The sequence below is a fragment of the Anabrus simplex genome, chromosome 1, assembly GCF_040414725.1.
Source record: "Anabrus simplex isolate iqAnaSimp1 chromosome 1, ASM4041472v1, whole genome shotgun sequence".
NCBI classification, from domain to species: Eukaryota; Metazoa; Arthropoda; class Insecta; order Orthoptera; family Tettigoniidae; genus Anabrus; species Anabrus simplex.
This window is the reverse complement of record NC_090265.1, coordinates 1034177177-1034204205: the sequence shown is the minus strand read 5'-3', so window position 1 is coordinate 1034204205 and position 27029 is coordinate 1034177177. Positions and strand designations below refer to the sequence as shown.

The following is a 27029-nucleotide window of genomic DNA, read 5'->3' as shown; positions in this document are numbered from 1 at the left end:
ACGGCTTTAATCACCTTCTAAAAAAAATCCGCAGCCTGTTTCCAGTCATTCGAACGGGTCAGGAATGGAATGAATGAAGCCCCATCTAGCAGCGAGGATAGGAATTGTGCCGGCTGCCGAAGCCTGTCGCACTCCTTCGGGGCAATGATTAATGAATGGCAAATGAAATTAAATTATATTTGAGAGTGTTGCTGGAATGAAATATGACGGGGAAACCCGGAGTATCCGGAGAAAAACCTGTCCCGCTTCCGCTTTGCCCAGCACAAATCTCACATGGAGTGACCGGGATTTGAACCATAGAACCCAGCGATGAGAGGCCGGCGCGCTGCCGCCTAAGCCGCGAAGGCTCCATCACCTTCTGAAAGAAGGTATAAAGGTACAGATGCGAGAGTAAACTGAGGATATCCAATTACTTCCTTTATTATGGCCTTGCCTAGATAAATCCGACAGCCGCTTTTTCCTTAATTCCCTTCTAGGCGGTATTTCATGGAGTTGTATCTTTTCTGGCTGCGAACCACCTTGCCGAGATTGGCAAAATGGTTCACAACAGTTGAATATTTCGGGGAAAGAATCTAAAGTTTCAGTTCTATGAAAAATATACCTTGCACAAACTGAAAGAAACAAGTACCAACACCTTAAAGTCACTTTTGATATATCTATAAGCATAACATGATTAATTCATTTCGCAGTTCTATACAAAATATCTCTTGTACGAACGGAAGTGACCAGACACGTTACTCATTGTACGAAATAATTCAGGTTTTCACACACATCCATGCACCAATAACACAACGCTACACCCACACTGACAGCGAAGATTGTGCGTCTAGTGCTGCACTCTTACGGCGACTTGGAGAAATATTGGTAGTCGCGCCTTCCTATGTAAAATTGTGGGATAGAGCAGGCAGTATAAGAGGATCGAGACGGCGGTGAGCTAGACTAACATAGAGGGGCTGTATACCTGACATCAGCGCTCGCTGCTTGAAGCAAGTTGATAAGGGGCAGCCATGTTAACGGTTGTCAAAACAAAGCGATTTGGCGCGAGAGCATATGTTGAGGTGACAGGGAGATCGTGCTTGCCAATTTAATTCCCTAAGTTTTATGAAGTGAAAAGATAGATTCTCGCTTTCAAGAATGCCAGCCGTAAGCTCAGCGTATGGTTGTACTAATCAGAGTAATAAAACCAAGGATATATCGTACTTTAAGTATTACTGAATTATAGCCGAGATTCCTTTTTGTAATTTCTGTTTGTAATTAAATCCATTTTATTGTTTACTTAGCGAAAGTACGGACAGCCACGGTAATTATTTGTCGAATTTTGTTTCAGATTTCGTTTAAAGAACAAGGAATTAACTGAACAATGCGTTGTGAGGGCGAAAAGAGATAAATGGTATCCCACTCAATTCAGTTGCTTATGCTCTGTACATTTCCAGCCCTATTTAATTTTCATTCACATTTACAATGAACGCCCACCACCAAGGAAACGTAACCACAAACAATCACTTATTTCGTTCAAACGTACACCAAGTATGATAAATACAGCATTTTACTGCTATTTTTGAAATGTATACAGCCTTTATTGTAGATGTCTGTTGCCTTGGTTTTTAAAACTACGCTACACTTCATAATGGACAACTTTCAAGCTAGTAATCCCAGTATGATATGGTAATGGGAGAAACATGATATCCCCCCTATATTATAATAAATAATTACACTAAACGATTATTGTGGTAAAGTATTCATGGGCTGCCTCTGTGGTGCACTGGTTAGCGTGAGCAGCTGCCACCCCTGGAAGCCCGGGTTCGATTCCCAGCTCCGCCACGAAATTTGAAAAGGGGCACGATGGCTGTAACGGGATTCTATCAGCCTGGGGAGGTCAACTGAGTAGAAGTGGGTTCGACTCCCACCTCAGCCATCCTCGAAGTGATTTTCCGTGGTTTCCCACTTCTCCTCCAGGAAAATGCCGGGATGGTACCTAACTTAATGCCACGGCCGCTTCCTTCTCCCCCCACAAGGCCCCTGTTCAGCATAGCAGGTGCAGCCCTCCCTCACAGTTTTATCCCCCGACCCAATGTCTCACGCTCCAGAACACTGTCCTTGAGGTGGTAGAGGTGGGATCCGTCGCTGAGTCCGTGGGAAAAACCAACCCGGGAGGGTAAACAGATTAAGGAAGAACACAGTACTCATGAGGATGCAATAATTTTTAAAATATTAACAGAATGAGGTTGTAACATATTATAGGTCCCTATGATTTTAAGGTTTCCTGTCATAAATATTTATGTCCATCGTTTTTATTCTAATTTACGCTTAACCACAACAGCCAAGCAGGGTAACGCTCTTGTTCCGATTTCGAGGCCTATTCGAATGTCACTGTGCGATGATTTCGAACTACCCTACAATCAACTGATCGTGATGTTGGCCTCGTGCCGAAATATGATGAAGTGGCGGTATTCGCTTTCATGCTTCAAGCTTTCGGCAACGGACTTTAATTCTCCCCCAGCGATTCTAAAATGCGCATTTCGTCATTTAAAGGCCATGCCCCCTTGCTTGTGTGACAACAGGAAACATGGCGGACGTTCGTTCTATTAGGTTCACCCAGGCAGCGCTTCCGCCTCTCTATGTTATTCTAGCTCGTTGGGCTGAACCAACACCTCCTAGATATATAAGGCCTCACAACTGTTCTGGGAATATACTGTGACGTCAAAATCGGGAGGCAAGCTTGAACCTTTTCAGTAATAACACAGCAATGAGTTTGGCCATGTAACGCTGAAATTAGAAGAGTTTTAATTCGTTTAATGGTGCCAATTGTTAATACCGTTGTACGTAATGGTACTGATGTGTAGCGTACTCAACTTTAAGAAGAATTCCGGCAGTGATAACGAAGTGCATGCGTTAAGTTTACGAAAGACGAGGTTATGCGGCAGATATGTTGACGTGCAATTCCAAGACAAGACTACAGATTTACTAATAACTCAATGGTGAGTAACTATTATTATTACATTCTCACACAATCATAATGAGTATAGGCCTATGACGTATTTAACTACACGCAACAGCTGGTGATATGTAGGCATATTTACTCTTCAATGATATAAGGTTATGCTAGATCACAATCATGGGAAACATTATTTCAACGGTATTATTATTATTATTATTATTATTATTATTATTATTATTATTATTATTATTATTATTATTATTATTATTATTATTATTATTATTATTATTATACGCATTAAAACATACCACCTACAGGAGCTGCTGGTGTAGGCCGATTCACTCTGTAAATGCACGAATTTCGCTCACGGTGATACATTATTTTACAGGTATGCCACAGACATTTCAAAGTCGGTGATATTTTATGGGAAGTAACTGGTACTGATCCTGCCAGAATGTGACTATAAATATGATGGGCAGTTGGAAAAGATATAAGCCACTGCTGTCTCTGACAATCATGGTCTTGGAAGAGGAGTAGTTAAAAGAACCAGGCAAAAATGTAGAATAGAAAGGAGCAATAAAGAGAGCCATTGAAGATAGTACATATCTCATACACAGAATTTCAACACATCTGAAAAGTACAATAAACACGTTGTTACCTGATGGTTGTTGTACTGTGATGAAGGGACCGTAAGTAATTTTTCTGTACGTCGATACATCAAGGCAACCATACTGCATGGCATATGTAATCATCTTATAAGACATGGCCTTTATTCTAAACGGGTTTTATTAAAGTAAAAAATATTTGTAATGAATATGTGGACAAAATTACTAATACAAATGCGGTATATTCTTAAGTTACAAAACATCATAGCTGCATCACAAGGAATTAGTGTAACAATGTGTAGAAAGATTCAATAAATAAGTTAATTCTAGTCCTAGTTGGTGAACTGGACACCGAGGATGATGTCCCCACAGTTAATTTAATAGCCATAGTTAAAATATTTCTTAGTTCATAAAGGAGTATGTGCATGATTTTCTTGTTATTTGTTCAACCTTCTGTCTGATATTTCCTCATGTTTACAAATTTATGGCCGACCCCGTGGTGAGGGGATATAATGCCTGCCTCCTACCCGGAGGCCCCGGTTCGATTCCAGGCCAAGTCAGGGATTTTTACCTAGATCTGAGGGCTGGTTTGAGGTCCACTCAGCCTGCGTGTTTACATTTGCGAGCTATCTGACGGTGAGATAGCGGCCCAGGTCTAGAAAGCCAAGAATAACGGCTGAAAGGATTCGTCCTGCGGAACCCAAGACACCTCGTAATCTGCAGGCCTTCGGGCTGAGCAGGATCAAGGCCAAGCCCTTCAGGGCTGTTGCGCCGTGCGGTTTTTACAAATTTATGAGACAGTAGCAATTTAATGTTGCCACAATATGTCAATACTTTTAAAAGAGTAGGCTCCAGTCCGAATGGTAGTCCAATATTAGGTTAGAAACTTACATACTTTCTGGAATACATAAAGGTTTCGAACAGAATTACAAATTAGTAACATCGGTGGTAGGTGAAATTCTCATAACCATACATGAATTTCAAGGGAGGAAACATTGTAGGCTCATGTGCATATACTGCCAGTGATGCTACATCAGCTTAGATGTTAGGCCTATGCTAATATTATACGTGCTAGTTTTCCTTTAAGATCACGTAATGCCTATTTAAATTGAAATATGTTTGTAATATTCTGTTGTGATGTTAGCAATTCGGCCTAAGTGAGTTAACATTGCAAAATGCTGTCGTGTTTTACAACTGTCTGCTGTTTATCTTTAATGGCAGAGTCACTAAAATACGGTAATAACGACAGTATAATTCAATATCCTTCAAATTTGAAACGCTATTTGTTAGTAAATAAATTATTCCATTGGCAAAAAATATTAAAATCATGTCTGTGTTTAACTAGTTCCGCGTTTCTCTGCATTGCCATCGCCTCCGTAGCGTGACGTCACTACGCTGTTGTTAGGCCTTATTATCTAGGAGGTGTTGCTTCACAAGCGATTGTCAAGGCCGGTATAAGGAGTGTAGCGAGGTATCCAGTCGGCCGTGATTACAGTGCGTGGACCCGATTGTCAAGGCCGCTAGAGCGTCGCATCAAGTCGGCCGTGCTCAGAACGGTTCGTTCGCGGGGCCGGCCTTGTGAGGTGAGTGTATAACGCAAACGTAGGCGACGTATATGCATTGCAGGCGGAGATTTTCATCTGATATATTACGAATTACAACCGTTGACAGCCGAAATAGCTTAACCAATTTATGAATGTTAGTTTCGTGATCCGTTTAAGATGGAACTTTCTGGGTGACACGTCAAGAGGCCATAAATTTCGAGAAGAGAGATATGGAACTTTGAACAGTCAACTATGACATGATCCTTGAACTATGTAACGTTTTGGTGTGAACCGTGCGAACTGAGTCGTTGTCTAACTCAGAACTTCAGTAACATTTTAGAAGCAATACTTTACATGGTTGATTAACTAATCGGTTGTCAATAAAGAGTTAAAAGTTTGTCCTACTCTTCAATACACCAATACGATGTTAAGTTTGCAAACCTTGGATAGAGACTATAGAAAGGTGTTCAGTGTTTCTGGTTAATGCAAGCGATTTGTTTACAATTAATTACAACAGGTGATCGGATGGGAGGTTTGCGATTGTGATTGTGCGATAATAGCTCTTCGAGATGCCACGAACTATAAGGGTTGCGTTGTGAATGTGAATTCGTAAGATTTTCTTTCATAATATTTACAAGTATTGCAGTGACTATGTTTTTAACGAGTGTTTAAGTGTGCATTGCTGTGATTTTCGACGTAGGTATACACTTTTAAATTTTCGCCTTGTTATACCAGATGGAGTTAGTTTCAGGTTACCGATGTGATTATGGTTATTTGGAGTTTGTAAAGATTGCTTGGAGTAATAAAATCAAGCTGACATGATTTAAAACTAATAGAGAACAGTATCGTGTTCACTTCTTAAAGGTTCATCTTTAAGACTGGGACACTTATACGGTAATTTTACTTCCATTTCTAATAATCATGATGCTTCTTCTGCTACTTATTATTGCTATTTATGGGGTTAAACTTGCAAGTTTTTGCCCCTACCTCCAGTGTTATCACCAAATACTACTGTTTTACTCGCTGATCATGTGATTTTGTATTATTTTTAACCTTTTGAGCTTGAGTTATTTGAAAATTTATTCTTGTATGGAAGAAATTTATTTTGTTTTACAGCTGCAGTAGTTTTTGTTATCATTAACCTGTTCAGCTTCTTTGTATCTTCTGTCACTGCTACAGTTTTGTTTACTTGTTTATATACCAGTATCTCTGTCTTCGAGGTTTTCTGCCGTGTTAACCTATTGCTGCAGAGCCTAGATAGGCCTACAGGGAAATAGGGATTATTATTCACTTAGTATCACTTTGAAATACTGTTCAGAGGCAAAATACATGTTAGGCTGTAACTATTGCATTGCTGGATTACAGTATCTTTGGTTACTTTGTATAGGTTAGTCCACTAATCTCTTAAAATTCATGAGGATAGGCTGCCCATCTGACACTGTTAGTCCTCAAGATCGATATTGCTCTGCTTGCTACATATGCATTATGCAAGACCCTCCCATAATCCTCCAGAAAAAAATAGTGGAACAGAGGCAGGTGCTATTTGCATTTAAGGCATCTCTCTCTTACTGCAAGATATCCAGATTTGGCTTATATTTTTATCTTTCAGAAATCTGTGGGAGCTAACACCCACCGTCGATTTTTTTTCTGGTGTTATTACACTGGCAGCTGCACAATTGCTACGACTTTTATTTATTTAATTCATTATACCTTCACAGTATGATATAAATTAAAGCTGGGGAAACTACACTGTTTTTGTGCATGAACGCTAAGTTAGGGATATTCTCCAGTCACTGACCACAGCCAAACTGAGAGAGGAAGTACATCGGAAGGCATTTCGAGAAAGGAAGTACCGGTAGGCCTACACATTCTTCTTAATGATATTTGCTTCCTGCTGACCTGTTTTAATCTCAGTTGCACCCAACCTGTTGTATTTCCACATATAAAGCATTAGCAGCAGCTCGGCTGTCCACTAAGTGACGTCATGGCCTTGTTTCCTGTTATGATGAATACATTCTTTGGAAACGAGTAGGTATGTGACCAAACCATGTCCACAGTAATAAATAGTAATAAAAGGGTACTGCCTGGGATTTCAACCTGTTTCTGCACAGCTAGGTTTCTTAACCATTGAGGTGCCTGCTTTTACCACCTTAATAGGGACAAGGCTTAGCAGTTGGTAGGAAGTTTGCAGTCTATCTTTCCATAAGCTTAATGTATGCTTTCTGTTCTAACATACCAGTAAGTGTCATTCGGAGCTGTGCTCATTTTATGCATTCATTACAGTTCCGATAATTGAATTACAATTGGTGCCAGTGATTTTTTCTGAATTGTTGAGCTTAAAATCAAACATATGCATGTCCAGTCCTTAACCCATTTCTCTACGGAGTCAGGTATGAAGTGAGATGAATCTTCATAGAAAAGTTTTTACAATTGGACGCTCTTCCTGACGTCAACATCAGCAGAGGAATTAATGAAATGAATGATGTGATATATAATAGTAGAAAGGGAGAGGGTCGGGCTGAGTGACTCAAGACGGTTGAGGCTCTGGCCTTCTGATCCCAACTTGGCAGGTTCAATGCTGGCTCAGTCCATGGTATTTGAAGGTCCTCAAATAGGGCCTACGTCAGCCTCGTGTCGGTAGATTTACCAGCACGTAAAGGAACTCCTGCGGGACTAAATTCCGGCTCCTTGACGTTTCCAAAAACCGTTGAAGTAGTTAGTGGGACGTAAAGCAAATAACATTATTATTATTATTATTATTATTATTATTATTATTATTATTATTATTATCATGGGAGAGGGTGAAACCTGGTGCTGGCACATTGCCTATTCCTGTTGAATAGCATTGAGGGGTCCACACAAGGCTTAACGTCTCCAACCGACAGGCGAATCACCATTATCTGAACACTGTGGAGAGGTTTGGAATTAAATCCTGGGGTTTTTCATGCAATCTAGTGATTAGAAATTGTATGCAACCAACTCTCCTACCCTGTCGGCCAATATTCTGATGGTGAATTATTTTGGACCAACAGGACTCAGACCGGCTAACCTGTGTCAGACGATATAGACTTGACTTCTTAACAGTCGTGGCCACCAGGCAGGCTTAAACCCAAACATATATAGTAACAGGGACTGATATTGTTAGGTTGTCTATAAGCTGCAGGTTGCATGAAACTAAATTTGAAGGGGCTGGTAGACCATACTATAGGCTATATCATATTAGGCTGTAAAATAGACTCAACAGTTTAGCTTGAGACAAAAATGGGTAGACCATTTATGAAGGAAAAAATAAAAGCGGGTGCTGAAATGTCATTTGCGGAGTTGCGAAAATGAGTGCTAATAAAATAGTTGCAAGTTTTGAATTGAAAGAAAAGAAATTATTGTGGGAAATGGAGAAAAGTGAGCAGAGAAAAATGTAGTGACAAAATATTAAATGTGTTCAAACAATGTTCAAATCTGCATGTGTGTTATTTTTGAAATTAATTTATTTAATTTTTCGCTTTCCGTGTGAAATAATACCGATATAATGGTCTGTTATTGGACATTATAAATTTTCCAGCTAACTCATTCTTGGTTGCCTGCGTTTTGCCCCTATGTGCTAAGTTGGGGTCATCAGTTGGTACTTAGCACACCCACCAAGACGCAAGGCTAGGTGCATACCGTGGAGGCCACTGCATAGGCTACTTGAAGCCACCAGCAGTGCCAATGCACTGAGAGACTTTGTCTCTTTTTCAAAATTGATGCCTGCCTGGCCATCAGATGATACAGATTTTGATTCCCTTAGGGAACATGAAATATTTGTTCTGAATGAGTAGCATATATATATATATATATATATATGAGCCATGATGCAATGCATAACCTGCATCCCCAAGAAAGGCATTTGCACGATTGCCTGTCATTAATTTGCAAACATCAAAGCTTCACAAGATTTGGGAGTCGTGCACTGAACCAGGCCAAGTGACGTTTACACCAGTAAACTCTTCACTCGCGTTGCAAGTGGCTTGAACATTTATGGTGGGTACCCCATTCCTAGTCATCACCATGCTGATGTGGCTTTTTTTATATATAAGAGTGTGTACAGTCAACAGCCCCTATAGCATGAGGAAAATTATACCTTTCCTGCCACTGAATTTAGGCAGCCTGTAGAGCTTGGATTGTAACTGGAAACTTTATCCAGAAATTAACTATCGCTTCAATTGCTCGAAACTTCGGAAATTGTACGGGATACTGTATTTTGACTAATACCTAAGTCTTAAAGCCATGCCAGTCTGAAAACCAAGATCGCCAACGTAGCGCAAGGAAAACCCTCTTTTCTTTATTGCTAAGAGGATCGCTTCTTGTTTCATCATTTTCGTACTGAAAATTCTGTGCCATCCAGTGCATGTTTTCCTTTTCAAACCTATAAAGTAATTAAGGATATCAGAGTCTCGGCGAGGTTTATAGGTTTTCCTTCTTCCTGGAACATCCATATAACACTCCATTATTGTGCGTGTAGCCCTTATAATTTCTTGTGAGTCAACTGCAGAGGTAACTCGCTGATTTCTGAGTATAAACTATCGCTACTCGATTTTATGCATACTACTCTGGAGCAACTCCTCACGGAAATGAGTGTCTGCTTGCCCCAACTCCACTGGGTGACGTCACACACTGTGAGTGTTGAGTGAGTGGACTTGGATGGGTTGCCATGCGCTGTTGGTGGTGGGTAAGGGAATGGAGGAGCAGAAAGGGACTGGCCACCCTACCGTAAGTAAACTCTGGCTCAGGCACACCTCTGTGGAGGTTCAGACCTGCCTTCGGGCAGATTACACCCTTACCTTACCTTTGACTGAGGAAAGAGGCATTTAGCTCGCATTAAATTATGAGTTGCGTACTTTAGTCTTTTGAGAGACTGGCTTTTGGGCATCGGTAAGAGAACTAGACTGGTCATGAATTTCACTTGAACCTTTCCGCTCACTGTTGCCATCACTGCTTCACTTACACCGTGATTCTTGTTCCTTATCCTCTTGATGCTATTTTCGTTCCTTTTCCTACCGGATGATTTTTGCAATTTTACCTCTGTGGATAGGTATTTCGGTAAATTTGGAAAAATATGAGACACCGCTCCTGGTTTTAATTTCCACCTCACACGAGGAACTTCAACATTTTTAGCGTTCACAATCAAACAGTCCGCCTTAGTTAATTAAATCTGCCAAAAAATGCAGGTCACATATTCTGCTTTTGGCTGACAATTGCTTATCTTTCTACGGAATAACTCTCGTCCACTTTGCAAACAGATTATTTTCTTTAGGCGGTATAAAAAATCGTCTACCATCAGGCTTCCTTCTGTAACCTGATTTACGAGGGCTATGCCGAAAGTTTATAGCAGAGTGTGAGAAAAAAAATTTATTTGCAAAACAACAATTACAACTTTTCAAAACTTTCCATTAGCACGTATACAATTTTCCATTCTCTGAAACCACTTAGAAAACGTTTCTGTCCAAGCTTCTTTCGGCATGTCACTTAGTGCACTCTCGTGCGCTGCAATGGCCTCTTCATCTGATGAAAACCGCTGGCTACGTATTTTTTCCTTGGTCTTAGGGAACAGAAAGAAGTCACATGGGGCCAGGTCAGGTGAATAGGGGAGATGAGGTAACACTCGCACTTTTTCCCTTTCCAAAAAGTCCTTTATTCTGGCAGCTCTGTGTGCAGATGCATTGTCGTGATGGAGCAGAAGGTGCCCACTCTTGGACTTTGGGTGCTGTGAGCTCCAAGTGGCGAGGACTTTGGGAAGACATTCATTCACATACCATTCAGCGTTGACTCTACGACGTGTGTCCAAGGTCACAGAGGTGAGATGCCCCATTTTCGTAAAAAAAAACAAAAAAAAAACCATCTTCTTTCCGGATCTCCGACTTCGTCAAACTTTTGTGGGTGGTTCCTCCCCTGGAAAGCACCACACAGAAGACTGTCTCTTCGTTTCAGAGTCATAATGGTAGACCCATGTTTCATCATCTGTGACGATATTGTAGGTATCTTCGGACTGCCCTCCGTTGAATTTTTCTAGCATGAAATAACACCAGTCCACGCTCTCTTCCTTTTGGCTTTCTGTCAGGGAATGTGGCACCCAACGGGCACATCTCTTGGTAAGGCCTAAATAATTGTGAACGATGGTCTGCGCTGCTCTTAACCCAATATTTATGGTCCCTTCAATGTCACAAAATGTAAGATGTGGATCTGCTTTGATCATTTCTCTCACAGCATCAATGTTTTCTTGAGTCACAGCTGTTGCTGGGCGACCGGGACGAGGTTCATCTCCCCCTGTGGGTGGGGGCGGTAGAATAACACCCACGGTATCCCCTGCCTGTCGTAAGAGGCGACTTAAAGGGGCCCCAGGGGCTCTGAACTTTGGAGCGTGGGTTGGCGACCACGGGGCCCTTAGCTGAGTCCTGGCATTGCTTCCACTTACTTGTGCCAGGCTCCTCACTTTCACCTATCCTATCCGACCTCCCTTGGTCAACTCTTGTTCTTTTCCGACCCCGACGCTATTAGGTTTGCGAGGGCTAGGGAGTCTTTCATTTTCACGCCTTTCGTGGCCCTTGTCTTCTTTGGCCGATAGCTTCATTTTTCGAAGTGTCGAATCCCTTCCATTTTTCCCTCTGATTAGTGTTATATAGAGGATGGTTGCCTAGTTGTACTTCCTCTTAAAACAATAGTCACCACCACCACCACCACGAGGTTCATCTTCAGTTGACTGCGGACTCCTTGAAAACTCGCGAAACCAGTTTCCAACTGTGGCTCTAGAAGGGGCAGCCTCACCAAAATCGTGCAGCAAAGAAGAATGGCATTCTTCGGCACTTAATTTCTTTTTATAATCATAAAAAATAATTGCTCGAAAATCGCGGCGCGACAGATCCATCTTGCACCGTGTCTGACTCAGCACTGCCTGTGCTTTCTTCTCTCGCTGTGGAGGAACTACCGCTAGGAGGGGTTGCGCGCGCATGTTCCAAGGTCGAAAAACATCGCTCTTTCAGATGAAAATAATCCCATTGTCCTCAGAATTACGGTTTACGCGCTGCTAAAAACTTTCTGTATAACCTTCGTACAACCAGGAATGAAACAGTATGGTAATAGGAAACTGGTTGATTACAAGATATTAGAATCATTCCGTATTGACAGTTTTCACTTTACAAAGGAAAAAATTAATGCATAAAGTTATTTACATATTTACTTTAACCCCCCCCCCCCTTATTTCACTGAAGATGGCTCAAACGAGTCGAAACTTTTGAATTTTATTACTCCATGTAATGATGGAATTATGTTATGTGTAGAATAGGAGAATACATTACATATTTTCCTTTGTATACTAGTTGATTGCACACACAAAGTACTGCACAGATATTAATTCAGACTTTCAGAAAATATCAGTACAAACAAATTCCCTCAATAGGCATTAAAATTGTTCATGCACGTACGCTATTACCTTTTTACAAGTAACTATTCTCATTTTGGTTCCTTATTGAAGTTGACGTATGTCTCAAGTATTATTACAATATTATAAGTCCACCTGTTCAATACAATACTACAATATTATAAGTCCACCTGTTCAATCGCGCACGTTCTTGCAGCTGGTTCGTTGCGACTGCAGTGGCACACTCCGGCGGGGCCACCAACAACGATGTTAAGAGAGCGGAATGATCACGCTAGGTATTTTATTCGTCATGATTTAAGGCTGAAGATGACCCAATACAAGGGTTGAAATAGTAACATATTATAAACAGTGTTGAATAGGTGGACCTTCTCATTCTTGTTGATAGTGATGAATCATCAATACGGACCAAAATGAAATTAATTTCATATGACTCCAAATGTTCATTGCATGCAGTTCCCATCGCAATGTTCTCTCTTTAACACATTGGAATGGACCTTCATTCACTGACTGCACCAATACCTGTCAGGTTTGAAAGCGATTTTGATTCACAGGCCATGAAACGCGTCTCCAGTCCCTCTGTCAGGATATTTTTCCGACCACAATTCTGACATCTTGTTTCTTGGCCACGCGTATTACATCACTGCTTCTAGACATGTTGAACATTCTGCAGTGAAACACCAACAAATGCAGCAACTTCATGCACTGTATGGCCATGGGCACTGGCAAATATGATTCCCTTTTTTGCTACTCTGTCACATCCTTACATCTACACTTGTTGACGTACACTGTTCGCTTGAAACATTAATGTCTCACTGATCGCTACTGCTTTATGCTCACGTAGAGGCAGTGTGCGTGTGGTTGAGCACGGGACTCGTTTGCTGCGCCATCTGAATTGCCCCCTTTATTGCCAAGCTAAGCCCAGCCAGTGAGTGAGACATTCCAAGGTGGACCGTTTGTTCATGGCTTTCTGTTTTCTAGAGGCATTTAAGGGAATAGGGGTGATGACCAAGCAAAAAAAAAAAAAAAAAAAAAAAACATTCTGACATTTATTGACACAAGCATTCATTGAACAACAAAATATCCTTGCTGAGATTAAATACAATGCTCTTTCATGATGTCTTATCTTCCAGTATTAATTTACCATCGACCAAAAATAATCATCCTCCATCTCTATGGTTAAGCTGTGGAATCAAAATAAAAAAAATAAAAAAAAGATTAAGCCTTTACTGCCTTTAAAAAAAAAAGAAAAATATTTTAAATGAAAATATATCCTGACACTCCTATAATCAATACTTGCATTTACAAAATAAATTAGCAGGCAGCTATCTTGCCTGTTATTTCCATAATAAAATTAAACTGAATTTTACATTAATTTATTAAGATTTCAACACGTGCTCATTGTTCGGTACAGATCAGTTTCATTAATTAAGGTAGGTAATATTCATTAATGACATCAGAAGAAATTCTGTTGGAAAATCTGAGTCAACTCCAAGATCGTAATTAATTATAATTATTATTAATTTCCAATATTATCTGGGTAACCTTTACTTTATCACACGATCATGTTCACAAATTGGTGTATTTCATTAGATAATTCTCACTGTAATCATGACACCCATTTGTCAAATTAATTAATTAATCATTTAATTATTATCATTATTACTCGTTACCTCCTAAACTCACATTAATTATGCCGTTTGTGGACATTTAATTTTTACTTGCACGGTATTTAAAGTTTCAAATCTGTTTGAAAATATTTGGAAAATTTCATTATATGTGCACTGAAAAATTTCTCATAACCACGTGTGAATTAGTTAAGGATTAATTTATAATTCGCTTGCCTTTGCTGGAAATGAACTAGACGATCTTTCGTCTAAATCTGTGATAAACAAAAATTAAATCCTAGCTTAGTTTTACTTGACGTTATTCTCAGCAAATTGTTCCTTAAAGTACGCTAAACAAATCATCATGGTGGCAAATCAACGTTGAAATAATCTATGCCGTCACGATGAATGCACGACCAGATTAAAGCACACTGAATAATTGAAAACATGATAATATTCCTAACTACATCACACGCACCATATTCACACAAGGGTAACGTATTTTATGTGCACAATATTTACAACGAATCCTGCATTTATGAATTAATTAATTATTTTTAACATGGTCGCGTCAATAAGATTTGGTAGATGAACTCTTGTCTGGTAACGTTCTCAACTCAATTAATGGCTAGTGATCAAACTAATGTTATCACTTGAAATGAAATACTCTTTAAATAACAACGGAGATCCATCTGAACTTCAGAGATTAACTTGAATATTCTAATAGAATTCAATAATCATCACCATCACATCAGTTACAAGTAGCAAGTGTAGCGTTTGTGAGCCTTAATCACATTATTATTCCGTACTCATGGAATGTATTCAACACCTGTCCACTTTATTATAGTTCACTGTGCTCCACAGACACAAGCAACAAATTATTCAATTAATATCCTGCAGGATCACCAATATTCCAGGTGCAATCATGAACTACTGTAAGCACATCAAATATCATATATGAGAAAATTCTAAGTCAATTTATAGCCCACGACCGTTTAATTACAGTTTTAACCCGGTCTTCCTCTTGAATTTATTATTATTTTTAGTGATTATTAGGTCTATCAGTCTTCCTGAAATGTTGTGAAATTAGATGACACGATCCTAAAGAATTGCAAGTGAACTTAGATGACACTCAATTCGACACTATTTCACAAAAATTAAGTACAACTCCATATCACGATATTTTCAATATCACACATAAGCAAATGAAGTTCATTGCGTGGTCAGTGATTTTTAATGTCTAAATCCTACATTGGAGAATTCATTCAAAGACAGACTACAACAACTAGTCTAATAGATTTCAAATTTCAGTCACATACATGTAACTCAACTACCGTGACACCTTGAGAATGAAAATGAAAGTAATTCAATCTATTGCAAAAACGAATAGAACTACGATCTAGGGAAGAAAGATCATCTAGTTTTACATAAATGAGAAAGATATCAGACAATTAAAATGGTACTCAAGTTAAGTTGAAGTTCAATTCCAGGTTGAGGTCTGTCATTCCGGCATTTTTCCGTCAGTCACCTCCTCCAGCCAGAAATGCCTTACATGCTTAGCAGGTCATGGAGAGACAGTAGTGGACGTCCCATGATGAAATTCTGCTGAATCTTGTAGAGGAAGAATCCATCTTGAAGTTCACTTCGATTCGTTGGGATGAGTTTCGCCACGTGCCAGTAATGTAAGCTGTAACGAATGCAACAAATATTAGAATTTGCACACACACGTCGGAATATTTAATGTTCTCGTGGAGAAATTAACTTAACTTGGATCACTAATTTCGAAGTACACTCCATAAGACTTTATCGTAAATAACTGCAATAAATTGGCTGAGTAGATGTCCGCCTGCACGGCTGAATTTATTTCCACATGGTCCCGATGAATATCATCAACAGCAGCAGAGTAGAGTAGAGAGTGATTTAATGTGAACATGAGGTTTTATAGTTTTCGTTCGGGGGTGTGGCTTTTCTAGAGACGATCATTGGTTCACAGGGTCTCTTGTAATTGGTCGTACCGAGCTCGATAGCTGCAGTCGCTTAAGTGCGGCCAGTATCCAGTAATCAGGAGATAGTGAGTTCGAACCCCACTGTTGGCAGCCCTGAAGATGGTTTTCCGTGGTTTCCCATTTTCACACCAGGCAAATGCTGGGGCTGTACCTTAATTAAGGCCACGGCCGCTTCCTTCCCATTCCTAGGCCTTTCCTGTCCCATTGGCGCCATAAGACTATATATGTCGGTGCGACGTAAAGCAAATAGCAAAAAAAAAAAAGTAATTGGTCGTGACTGTTCTGGAAGCTTGTCGTCTGCTTGTCCACTGGTCGGCATGTGCGTGCTCCTCGCTTGGGAAACTAGTCTGTCACGTGATCAACTCTTCACTCAATCGAAGACGGATCAATACTTGCTCCCACTGAATTGAAAAAAAAAAACAGTTTGGTGCACTCACATAGCTTTCCAAATGATAAATCCAACTCTTGGCGAACAGTGAAACTTTCAATGTTGACCTGTCGTAAATAATCCAGTGATGACCAAATTTGATGGGGACAGTGTAGGCTTAATGATCTATCTGTGCATGCCTCACTAGATGATTAATTATTTGTCTGGTGAGCTTATTAAGCAGCACTGACCTTGTGATTGGTGATTAGGGAGGTGCCTAACTACTTGTGAAGTTCATTGGAAGATATGATGCAAATAAGATCTCAACTCTATTGTTACTGATAATTAATTTAAATTAACTATACATATGGCTTCTGATGACCTTTTAACCATCTATTCCACTGTTGTGTCCATAGACTGGACATATTTTCTTTTGATTGTCATGTTAGTGTAATTAAATGATGTATGGCTTTTAGTGCCGGGTGTGTCCGAGGACAAGTTCAGCTCGCCAGGTGCAGGTCTTCTGATTTGACATCCATAGGCGACCTGTGCATCGTGATGAGGATGAAATGATGAAGACAACACATACACCCAGCCCTCATGTCAGCAAAATTAACCAATGATGGTTAAAATTCCCGACCCTACTGGGAATCGAACCTGAGACCCCTGTGACCAAAGGCAAGCACGCTAACCATTTAGCCATGGAGCCGGACATGTTAGTGTAATGTGATTTTAAGATAAGTGTATGAATACTCCTTGTCCTTGTTACTGTCTGCAAAGCTTATGTTAAGAAATCTAAATAAATACCCAAACTAAAAACGCTTTTTGTAATCAGTGAATATGAGCTGTTTCAACAAGCTATTATTGAAGAAGGAAGTTAAAACATGTTTTATCAAGAAAGGCTGTCTTTATAAGCTTCCAGTAGTCTTCCTTTTCCTTCATTCGATTTGTAAGGTTTCTCTTTCACTGTGCTTTCTTTGTTGTTTTCTACAGTGGTTGGCTTTGTTGGTTTCAAATTTTGTATGAACCAATTTATTGTAGCTGTATCATACTAGATAGGCTATCGGTAATTCATTCCATCCTTCCACCTGAGTAAGTTTTAATTTAGTTGAGCATGGAAGATCTTGATCATAGTGCTTGGTACTCTTATGAAGCTGAACTATACTGGGCTGATAAGATCAGGCTATGGTGCACTGGCCTTCTGAGCTCAAATTGGCAAGTTCAATCTCGGCTCAGTCCGGTGGTATTTGAAGGTGCTCTAGTACACCGGCCTCATGTAGGTAGATGAAATTTTACTGGCACATCAGGGAAATATTGTGGGACATAATTCTGGGACCTCAGCATCTCCAAGAACCGTCAGAGTAGTTAATGGAATGTGTTAAATCGCAGACCCCTCGGTATTATTCGATGGGAGTAGGCTTATCTTCTGATACTGGGTTCACGCTCTTCCTGCCTAATCATCATTATCATCATCATCACACACCCAGTCACATAGGTCACCCATGGATGTTGACTAGAAAGACCTGCACCTGGCCTCTTCAGAGGCCGCACATCATAATCACCACCACTTTACTGACTTTCGCTATTGCCCAGTATAATGTAACTTGATCCTATAACCTCCTCAGGGAATTGAAGAAAACATGTAAAAAACCATGTGTTTTTACTGGAGGACCTCCCTGCACTATGTCCCCAAAGACTGAAGTCACACCATCCACATTTGCATGATGCTGTTGGTATACTTTGAAGAAGAAGACATTGAATGAATGGAAGATCTGTTAGAGAATTGCTGCAGATGTACACCTGCACAGCATTTTTTTCTGGTTAGCTTACTGCAAGTGGATTCCATCTACCACACAGGATGTGGGCCACTCTGAATAAAGTTTGGACATGCAATGATAGATTTAAAGATATGAACTTCATTAATGTTTCCGTATTGAACTGAGATCAACGATAAGATATCTATTAGGTTTAACCTTTTCAATACTAATTAGGTTAGGTACGTGTTTATGTTACAAATACCTTTTATTCAACTTGGGGACCGGTTTTGACATGTATAACGCCATCATCAACCATAAAATGAATCACAAATACATATGCAAAGACATAACCTGTAACTGACCATTCATACCCTGTGTCATACTCATAAGTTCATAACATACATAAGACACATGGTGTGAATGGTCAGTTACAGATTATGTATTTCTAATTCATTTTATGGCTGATGATGACATTATATATGTCGAAACCGGTCCCCAAGTTGAATAAAAGGTATTTGTAACATAAACACGTACCTAACCTAATTAGTATTGAAAAGGTTGAACCTAATAGATATCTTATCGTTGATACAATGGTAGTTGCAGAGACTCGCTTTGTAAAAGAATGTCTAACAAAACCGGTATGTGTCTATGGTTCTCTATATCAAGCTTCCTCACATTTTCAGCTACTGTAAGTAGCGGGAGAGACTTCCTTCATCCAACAACCAAAGTGCTGCAGTAGATTAAGACCCTCAACGTTCCACTGTGATATGCTGCACATGGACATTCAGTTCTTTCTTGTTTTGTACATCATGTAAATAATGCAATGTAAACATTTTTTCACATCTCTGTAGAGGAGGTTATGTGAGATATATGATAAATGGTGAGGGCGGTAGAATACATACGTGATATCCCCTGCCCGTCATAAAAGGCGACTGGAAGGGGCCCAGGGGCTCTCAAATTGGGAGTGTGGGTCACTTTCATCTTTCTTATCTGACATCCTTCGGTCAACTCTTGTTCTTTTCTGACCCTGATGGTATTAGGTTTGAGAGACCTAGGGAGTCTTTTACACACCTTTATGGGCCTACCCTTCCTCCTTCCTTTTGCCAATACCTTCATTCTTCAAAGTTTCAGGCCTCTTCCATTTTCCTTCTGACTAGTGTTAATTGAGGATGGTTGCCTAGTTGCACTTCCTCTTAATTCACCACCACCACATATGATAAATAATAATGATGTTAACCCACCGGTGGGTGTGCGGCCGCACTCAGTGCGGCAAATTCGTTTGTTTTCACTTTGCTGATGAACGTACCTATTTCCCACCATTGTATGCTATGTGTCACGACATGCCCCCTTTCATTTCTCAGTGCTGAGCGAACTCGAGCGAGTCTCAAATCCGCGACCTCCGAGACCAAGGTTATTGAGTACTGATTTAGAGTTTATATGATCATGTAACAGTGGCAAGAAGTTGTAGTGTTTCAAATGTTTGAGTGATAATTTTATTAAATGGAAGAGAATGATAAGTATTCAAAGCATAAGATTTCATACAAGTTTTACTTGAAGCAAGCTGGTGCAACAGAAAGTTAGTGCATGTGTAATGTTGTGAAATAGTCAACAACACGACGTTGGTGTAGAACGGAAAACGCAATAGAAAGTACTGAAAGTGTTTCTAGAAGGAAGTATTGCGTAGATTCTCTGGCGCAGTAAGAGGCCAGTTGTTTGAGTAGATTCCATGACACTCCCCGTCAGTTAGTGAGAGGAACACGTGCACCAATCAGACTTAAAAACGAGATACTCCTGGAGAAGTAGAGGGAAACGGTGCATATAGAGAGGAGGACTTCAACAGATTGGGGAGAATCTAGCCAGCTGTCCTGCAAGCAGTGTGTGTGTGTGGCTGTGAGCCAGAACAGTACAGAGTTCATTGGTTATGTGTGTAGCAGTGAGCCGCAGAACCAGTTAAGTGTGGCTAGGCAAAACAGACCAGATATTGGAAAGGGTTACGCGAGGCAGTGAGGGTATCACTGTGAACTACATTGATAGCAGGTTGCTATAGAAAGACTAACAGCCGCAACAACTAAGTTACTTGTCGTAGCTGTGAGCCTACAGAGTGGAAACGATCATCAAACTGTTTGCTAGGAAGGCTGAGTAATATAGTGTGCCTTCCTGTGGGTAACTTAAACTTGTAATCAGAACTGTTGGGGGATAAGCTATTCTGATTGATGGAGATCGAGGGCGTCGAGTTCGAGCCCTGGAGTTACACATCCACTTTAACTAAACTTCGCATCGCTCAACGCCACTTCGGTATCTCGGGCGCTGAGAAGAAGTTAAGGAAGAAGTCGAACGCAGATGGAAGAAGAAGTCTTCGAACACAAGATAAGTAATTACCAAGTTTCGGAGGTTTTGATCTTACTGTATTGCAGAGTGTAAATGAACTGGATAGTCAAGGACTTTGAGAGAGACTATCTAACCAAGGGCTAAAATTGTACAAGGATTTCAAGATTCTTAATTGTATATTTTGTAAATGTACAGTGTGTGCCTATTTAAGATAATACAGGTGAAGGGAATCATGTGTGTTGTAAAGTTGGTCTTGTTATTGTTTAATTATAGCTCCCGAAAAAACCCAAACCCAGTCCCTAGCCTGCTGAATCCTTAGGATCACGACATATGTTCAGTATATGACCACTAGGTTTCAACTCAAGTGATCGCTGATCTGCCTCTTACAGTAGACAAAATGCTCGTAGGATTTTGAGGGCTCTGGGGTTTCGTGCAGTATGTGCCAAACAAATCGGCCAAATGCTGCATCAAGTATACGCCTTATTTGACAGCAAAACATATTACATATCTAATTTTGAGCTGTATTGCAAAATTCAGAAACCAGTTCCTTTTGTAATGCAGGTTACAATAAATTGTATTGAATAGGTGGAAACCTTTAGCTTTTGTTTTACATTATATTGCTCTTCAATACGGAATAATATGAAATTTATTAACTTGAAAAATAGGATATATTTTGTATATTTTCTTTCTGTGTATGCTTCCCAAGACTTATTTCCTTTTGGAAGAAATTTCTCAATAGATGTTAAAACACCAAAAGAGTGATGTACCAGATGTAGGCCTACTGTAAACCAGTACTTAAAAAATGTGGGTGAAGAGAGGCAGAGAGAGAAGCTGAATCAAGGCCAGTGAGATGAAATTTTTTAGTAGAAAAGGAGTAACAAAAGTGGATAGGTAAGACATGAGAACTAGTGCAGTTGGAACCATTGCAGGATAAGATAGACAAATCAAGGCTTCGTAGGTGTGGGCAGTTGAGGAAAATGGAGAAGAGGATACCCAGGAAGATCCATAGGTGGAAGTGGAATGCAGGAGATCTAGAGGAAGACCAAGGGAGACACGGCTGAAAGGAATGGAGGAGCAGGTGAAGAAAATAGGGGAGAACTGGACCAGAGTGACAACAGATAGTGGAAAGACAGAAGACAGTGGAGAGGTTTATGTTCTAAACAGATCGAGTCAGTGGCTGGAAAGTGTGTTTTATCATTGTGATATGCTTGTATGCCGGTCCAGCAGTCTAGGGGCATGCTTATTTGCATCCTACCTGGGGACACTGGGTTTGATTCCTGGCCAAGTTGGGAATCTTTTTACCCGGATCTGAGGGTTGGTTTGAGGTACACCTCCTCCATGAGAACAATTGAGATGCTATCTGTGATATAGCGGTCGCAGTCTAAAATCTAAGACTAATGGCTGAGGGGATTTGTCGTACTGACTACATGTCAGCTCGTAATTTGCAGGCCTTCAGACTGAGCCGTGTTCGCTTGGTTGACCAAGGCTCAGGGCTGTAGCACCATGGATGGTACATAATTAAACTCGTACAAACGCTTCTATTTCCAATCTTTGACTACTGTGACAGTTTATTGACTGACCTAACCTGTGAACAAGCAACAAAGCTACAACATGTACAGTACTCTTGCATTCGATATGCCTTCCAGCTCCGATATGATGCTCATATAACACCATACTACAAAACGTTGGGATGGCTACGTCTAAATGACCGTAGAAACACACACCAAATGACCCTTGTCTATCAGTTTCTTTCTTCAAACAGCCCCACCTATCTATCATCCAATTTTAGGCTTCTTTCTTCGTTCCACGAAATGAACACTCGTTCCGGATCACTACTTGAAATAGCACCGCATCGAACAAATACCTACAGCCATTCAATTCCTGGTTTCCGCTTTGAGATTATGGAATACGATCCTGGAAGATATTAAAAAGTCTTGCTCGTATAGGACATTTAAAACAGCCTACCGTAAATTCCTACAGAGTACATACAGTTGACTCGAATGAATGTAAGAGTGAATGAAACCAGAAATTACGTACTAGATTTAAGTTCTAACGCTATCCCATTTATGTTCTTACTACTCTCCTTTAGGGCTATAGACTGTTCGTAGAAATAGACTACATAGTAACATCGACTTTAGTATACTCAGATTGTAACATACTAATCAGTTAATTTATTTTAGCCTTATATTTCAATTTTTCCTTTAAGCTAGTTGTAGATATATTCTTTAGATTATAAGGTGAGATTTTTTTTGTTATTATCCACTCTCTATTTATCCTATATTTTTCATCAGTAGTAACCTTAATTAATTGTATTATTGTAATTCCATATCTGACTTACATATCTCAATAACAGTAATTGATTACAATGATATTTTAGATTAATACTGTAAAAAAAAAAAAAAATGTATATGGTTAAGTGTAACAGAGGGCCAAGATCCCTAACTTTGCCACTTAATAAAGACACCAATCAATCAATACTGATCTGCATTTAGGGCAGTCGCCTAGGTGGCAGATTCCCTATCAGTTGCTTTCCTAGCCTTTTCCTAAATGATTTCAAAGAAATTGGAAGTTTATTGAACATCTCCCTTGGTAAGTTATTCCAATCCCTAACTCCCCATCCTATAAATGAATATTTTCCCCAGTTTGTCCTCTTGAATTCCAACTCTGTCTTCATATTGTGATCTTTCCTACTTTTATAAATGCCACTCAGACTTATTCGTCTACTAATGTCATTCCACGCCATCTCTCCGCTGACAGCTCGGAACATACCACTTATAATACCAATATAAATGGTCCGTTATTGGACATTATAAATTTTCCAGCTAGCTCATTCTTGGTTGCCAGCGTTTCGCCCTCGTGTGCTAGGGTGGGCTCATCAGTTGGTACCTAGCACACCTACCAATACGCTGGCTAGTGCATACCGTGGAGGCCACTGCGTAGGCTAACTGGAGCCACCGACAGTGCCAATGCACTAAGAGACTTTGTCTCATCACTAAAAATTGATGCCTGCTTGGCCATCAGATGATATAGATGTTGATTCCCATAGGGAATCTGAAATATTTGTCCTGAATGAGCAAATTTATAATACCAATATAAATGGTCCGTTATTGGACATTATAAATTTTCCAGCTAGCTCATTCTTGGTTGCCAGCGTTTCGCCCTCGTGTGCTAGGGTGGGCTCATCAGTTGGTACCTAGCACACCTACCAATACGCTGGCTAGTGCATACCGTGGAGGCCACTGCGTAGGCTAACTGGAGCCACCGACAGTGCCAATGCACTAAGAGACTTTGTCTCATCACTAAAAATTGATGCCTGCTTGGCCATCAGATGATATAGATGTTGATTCCCATAGGGAATCTGAAATATTTGTCCTGAATGAGCAAATTTATAATACCAATATAAATGGTCCGTTATTGGACATTATAAATTTTCCAGCTAGCTCATTCTTGGTTGCCAGCGTTTCGCCCTCGTGTGCTAGGGTGGGCTCATCAGTTGGTACCTAGCACACCTACCAATACGCTGGCTAGTGCATACCGTGGTGGCTCCAGTTAGCCTACGCAGTGGCCTCCACGGTATGCACTAGCCAGCGTATTGGTAGGTGTGCTAGGTACCAACTGATGAGCCCACCCTAGCACACGAGGGCGAAACGCTGGCAACCAAGAATGAGCTAGCTGGAAAATTTATAATGTCCAATAACGGACCATTTATATTGGTATTATAAATTTGCTCATTCAGGACAAATATTTCAGATTCCCTATGGGAATCAACATCTATATCATCTGATGGCCAAGCAGGCATCAATTTTTAGTGATGAGACAAAGTCTCTTAGTGCATTGGCACTGTCGGTGGCTCCAGTTAGCCTACGCAGTGGCCTCCACGGTATGCACTAGCCAGCGTATTGGTAGGTGTGCTAGGTACCAACTGATGAGCCCACCCTAGCACACGAGGGCGAAACGCTGGCAACCAAGAATGAGCTAGCTGGAAAATTTATAATGTCCAATAACGGACCATTTATATTGGTATTATAAATTTGCTCATTCAGGACAAATATTTCAGATTCCCTATGGGAATCAACATCTATATCATCTGATGGCCAAGCAGGCATCAATTTTTAGTGATGAGACAAAGTCTCTTAGTGCATTGGCACTGTCGGTGGCTCCAGTTAGCCTACGCAGTGGCCTCCACGGTATGCACTAGCCAGCGTATTGGTAGGTGTGCTAGGTACCAACTGATGAGCCCACCCTAGCACACGAGGGCGAAACGCTGGCAACCAAGAATGAGCTAGCTGGAAAATTTATAATGTCCAATAACGGACCATTTATATTGGTATTATAAATTTGCTCATTCAGGACAAATATTTCAGATTCCCTATGGGAATCAACATCTATATCATCTGATGGCCAAGCAGGCATCAATTTTTAGTGATGAGACAAAGTCTCTTAGTGCATTGGCACTGTCGGTGGCTCCAGTTAGCCTACGCAGTGGCCTCCACGGTATGCACTAGCCAGCGTATTGGTAGGTGTGCTAGGTACCAACTGATGAGCCCACCCTAGCACACGAGGGCGAAACGCTGGCAACCAAGAATGAGCTAGCTGGAAAATTTATAATGTCCAATAACGGACCATTTATATTGGTATTATAAATTTGCTCATTCAGGACAAATATTTCAGATTCCCTATGGGAATCAACATCTATATCACATACCACTTAGTCGAGCAGCTCTCCTTCTTTCTCTCAGTTCTTCCCAACCCAAACATTGCAACATTTTTGTAACGCTACTCTTTTGTCGGAAGTCACCCGGAACAAATCGAGCTGCTTTTCTTTGGATTATTTCCAGTTCTTGAATCAGGTAATCCTGGTGAGGGTCCCATACACTGGAACCATACTCTAGTTGGGGTCTTACCAGAGACTTATATGCACTCTCCTTTACATCCTTACTACAACCCCTAAACACCCTCATAACCATGTGCAGAGATCTGTACCCTTTATTTACAATCCCATTTATGTGATTACCCCAGTGAAGATCTTTCCTTATATTAACACCTAGATACTTACAATGATCCCCAAAAGGAACTTTCACCCCATCAACGCAGTAATTAAAACTGAGAGGACTTTTCCTATTTGTGAAACTCACAACCTGACTTTTAACCCCGTTTATCAACATACCATTGCCTGCTGTCCATTTCACAACATTTTCGAGGTCACGTTGCAGTTGCTCACAATCTTGTAACTTATTTATCACTCTATAGAGAATAACATCATCCGCAAAAAGCCTTACCTCCGATTCCACTCCTTTACTCATATCATTTATATATATAAGAAAACATAAAGGTCCGATAATACTGCCTTGAGGAATTCCCCTCTTAATTATTACAGGGTCAGATAAAGCTTCACCTACTCTAATTTTCTGAGATCTGTTTTCTAGAAATATAGTAACCCATTCAGTCACTCTTTTGTCTAGTCCAATTGCACTCATTTTTGCCAGTAGTCTCCCATGATCCACCCTATCAAATGCTTTAGACAGGTCAATCGCGATACAGTCCATTTGACCTCCAGAATCCAAGATATCTGCTACATCTTGCTGGAATCCTACAAGTTGAGCTTTAGTGGAATAACCTTTCCTAAAACCGAATTGCCTTCTATCGAACCAGTTATTAATTTCACAAACATGTCTAATATAATCAGAAAGAATGCCTTCCCAAAGCTTACATACAATGCATGTCAAACTTACTGGCCTGTAATTTTCAGCTTTATGTCTATCACCCTTTCCTTTATACATAGGGGCTACTATAGCAACTCTCCATTCATCTGGTATAGCTCCTCCGACCAAACAATAATCAAATAAGTACTTCAGATATGGTACTATATCCCAAACCATTGTCTTTAGTATATCCCCAGAAATCTTATCAATTCCAGCCGCTTTTCTAGTTTTCAACTTTTGTATCTTATTGTAAATGTCATTGTTATCATATGTAAATTTTATTACTTCTTTGGCCGTAGTCTCCTCCTCTATCTCGACATTATCCTTGTAACCAACAATCTTTACATACTGCTGACTGAATACTTCTGCCTTTTGAAGATCCTCACATACACACTCCCCGTGTTCATTAATTATTCCTGGAATGTCCTTGGAACCTGTTTTTGCCTTAAAATACCTATACGTACCCTTCCATTTTTCACTAAAATTTGTATGACTGCCAATTATACTTGCCATCATGTTATCCTTAGCTGCCTTCTTTGCTAGATTCAATTTTCTAGTAAGTTCCTTCAATTTCTCCTTACTTCCACAGCCATTTCTAACTCTATTTCTTTCCAGTCTGCACCTCCTTCTTAGTCTCTTTATTTCTCTATTATAATAAGGTGGGTCTTTACCATTCCTTACCACCCTTAATGGTACAAACCTGTTTTCGCATTCCTCAACAATTTCTTTAAACCCATCCCAGAGTCTGTTTACATTTTTATTTACCG

At 40.2% G+C, this 27029-nt stretch overlaps 1 protein-coding gene across 8 annotated transcripts in view; it reads left to right on the top strand.

Annotated features, from left to right (window-relative positions):
• Positions 1-5069: 5069 nt before the first annotated feature.
• LOC136857920 (protein saal1) overlaps positions 5070-27029 on the top strand; it is a 127143-nt gene continuing 105183 nt past the window's right edge. For 2 of the 8 annotated variants that reach the window (XM_067136998.2, XM_067136992.2), the window contains exon 1: positions 5133-5981. The gene's annotated coding sequence lies outside the window, so the exon portion shown is untranslated. The other 6 variants (XM_067136996.2, XM_068225341.1, XM_067136993.2 and 3 more) reach the window with 6 other exon arrangements.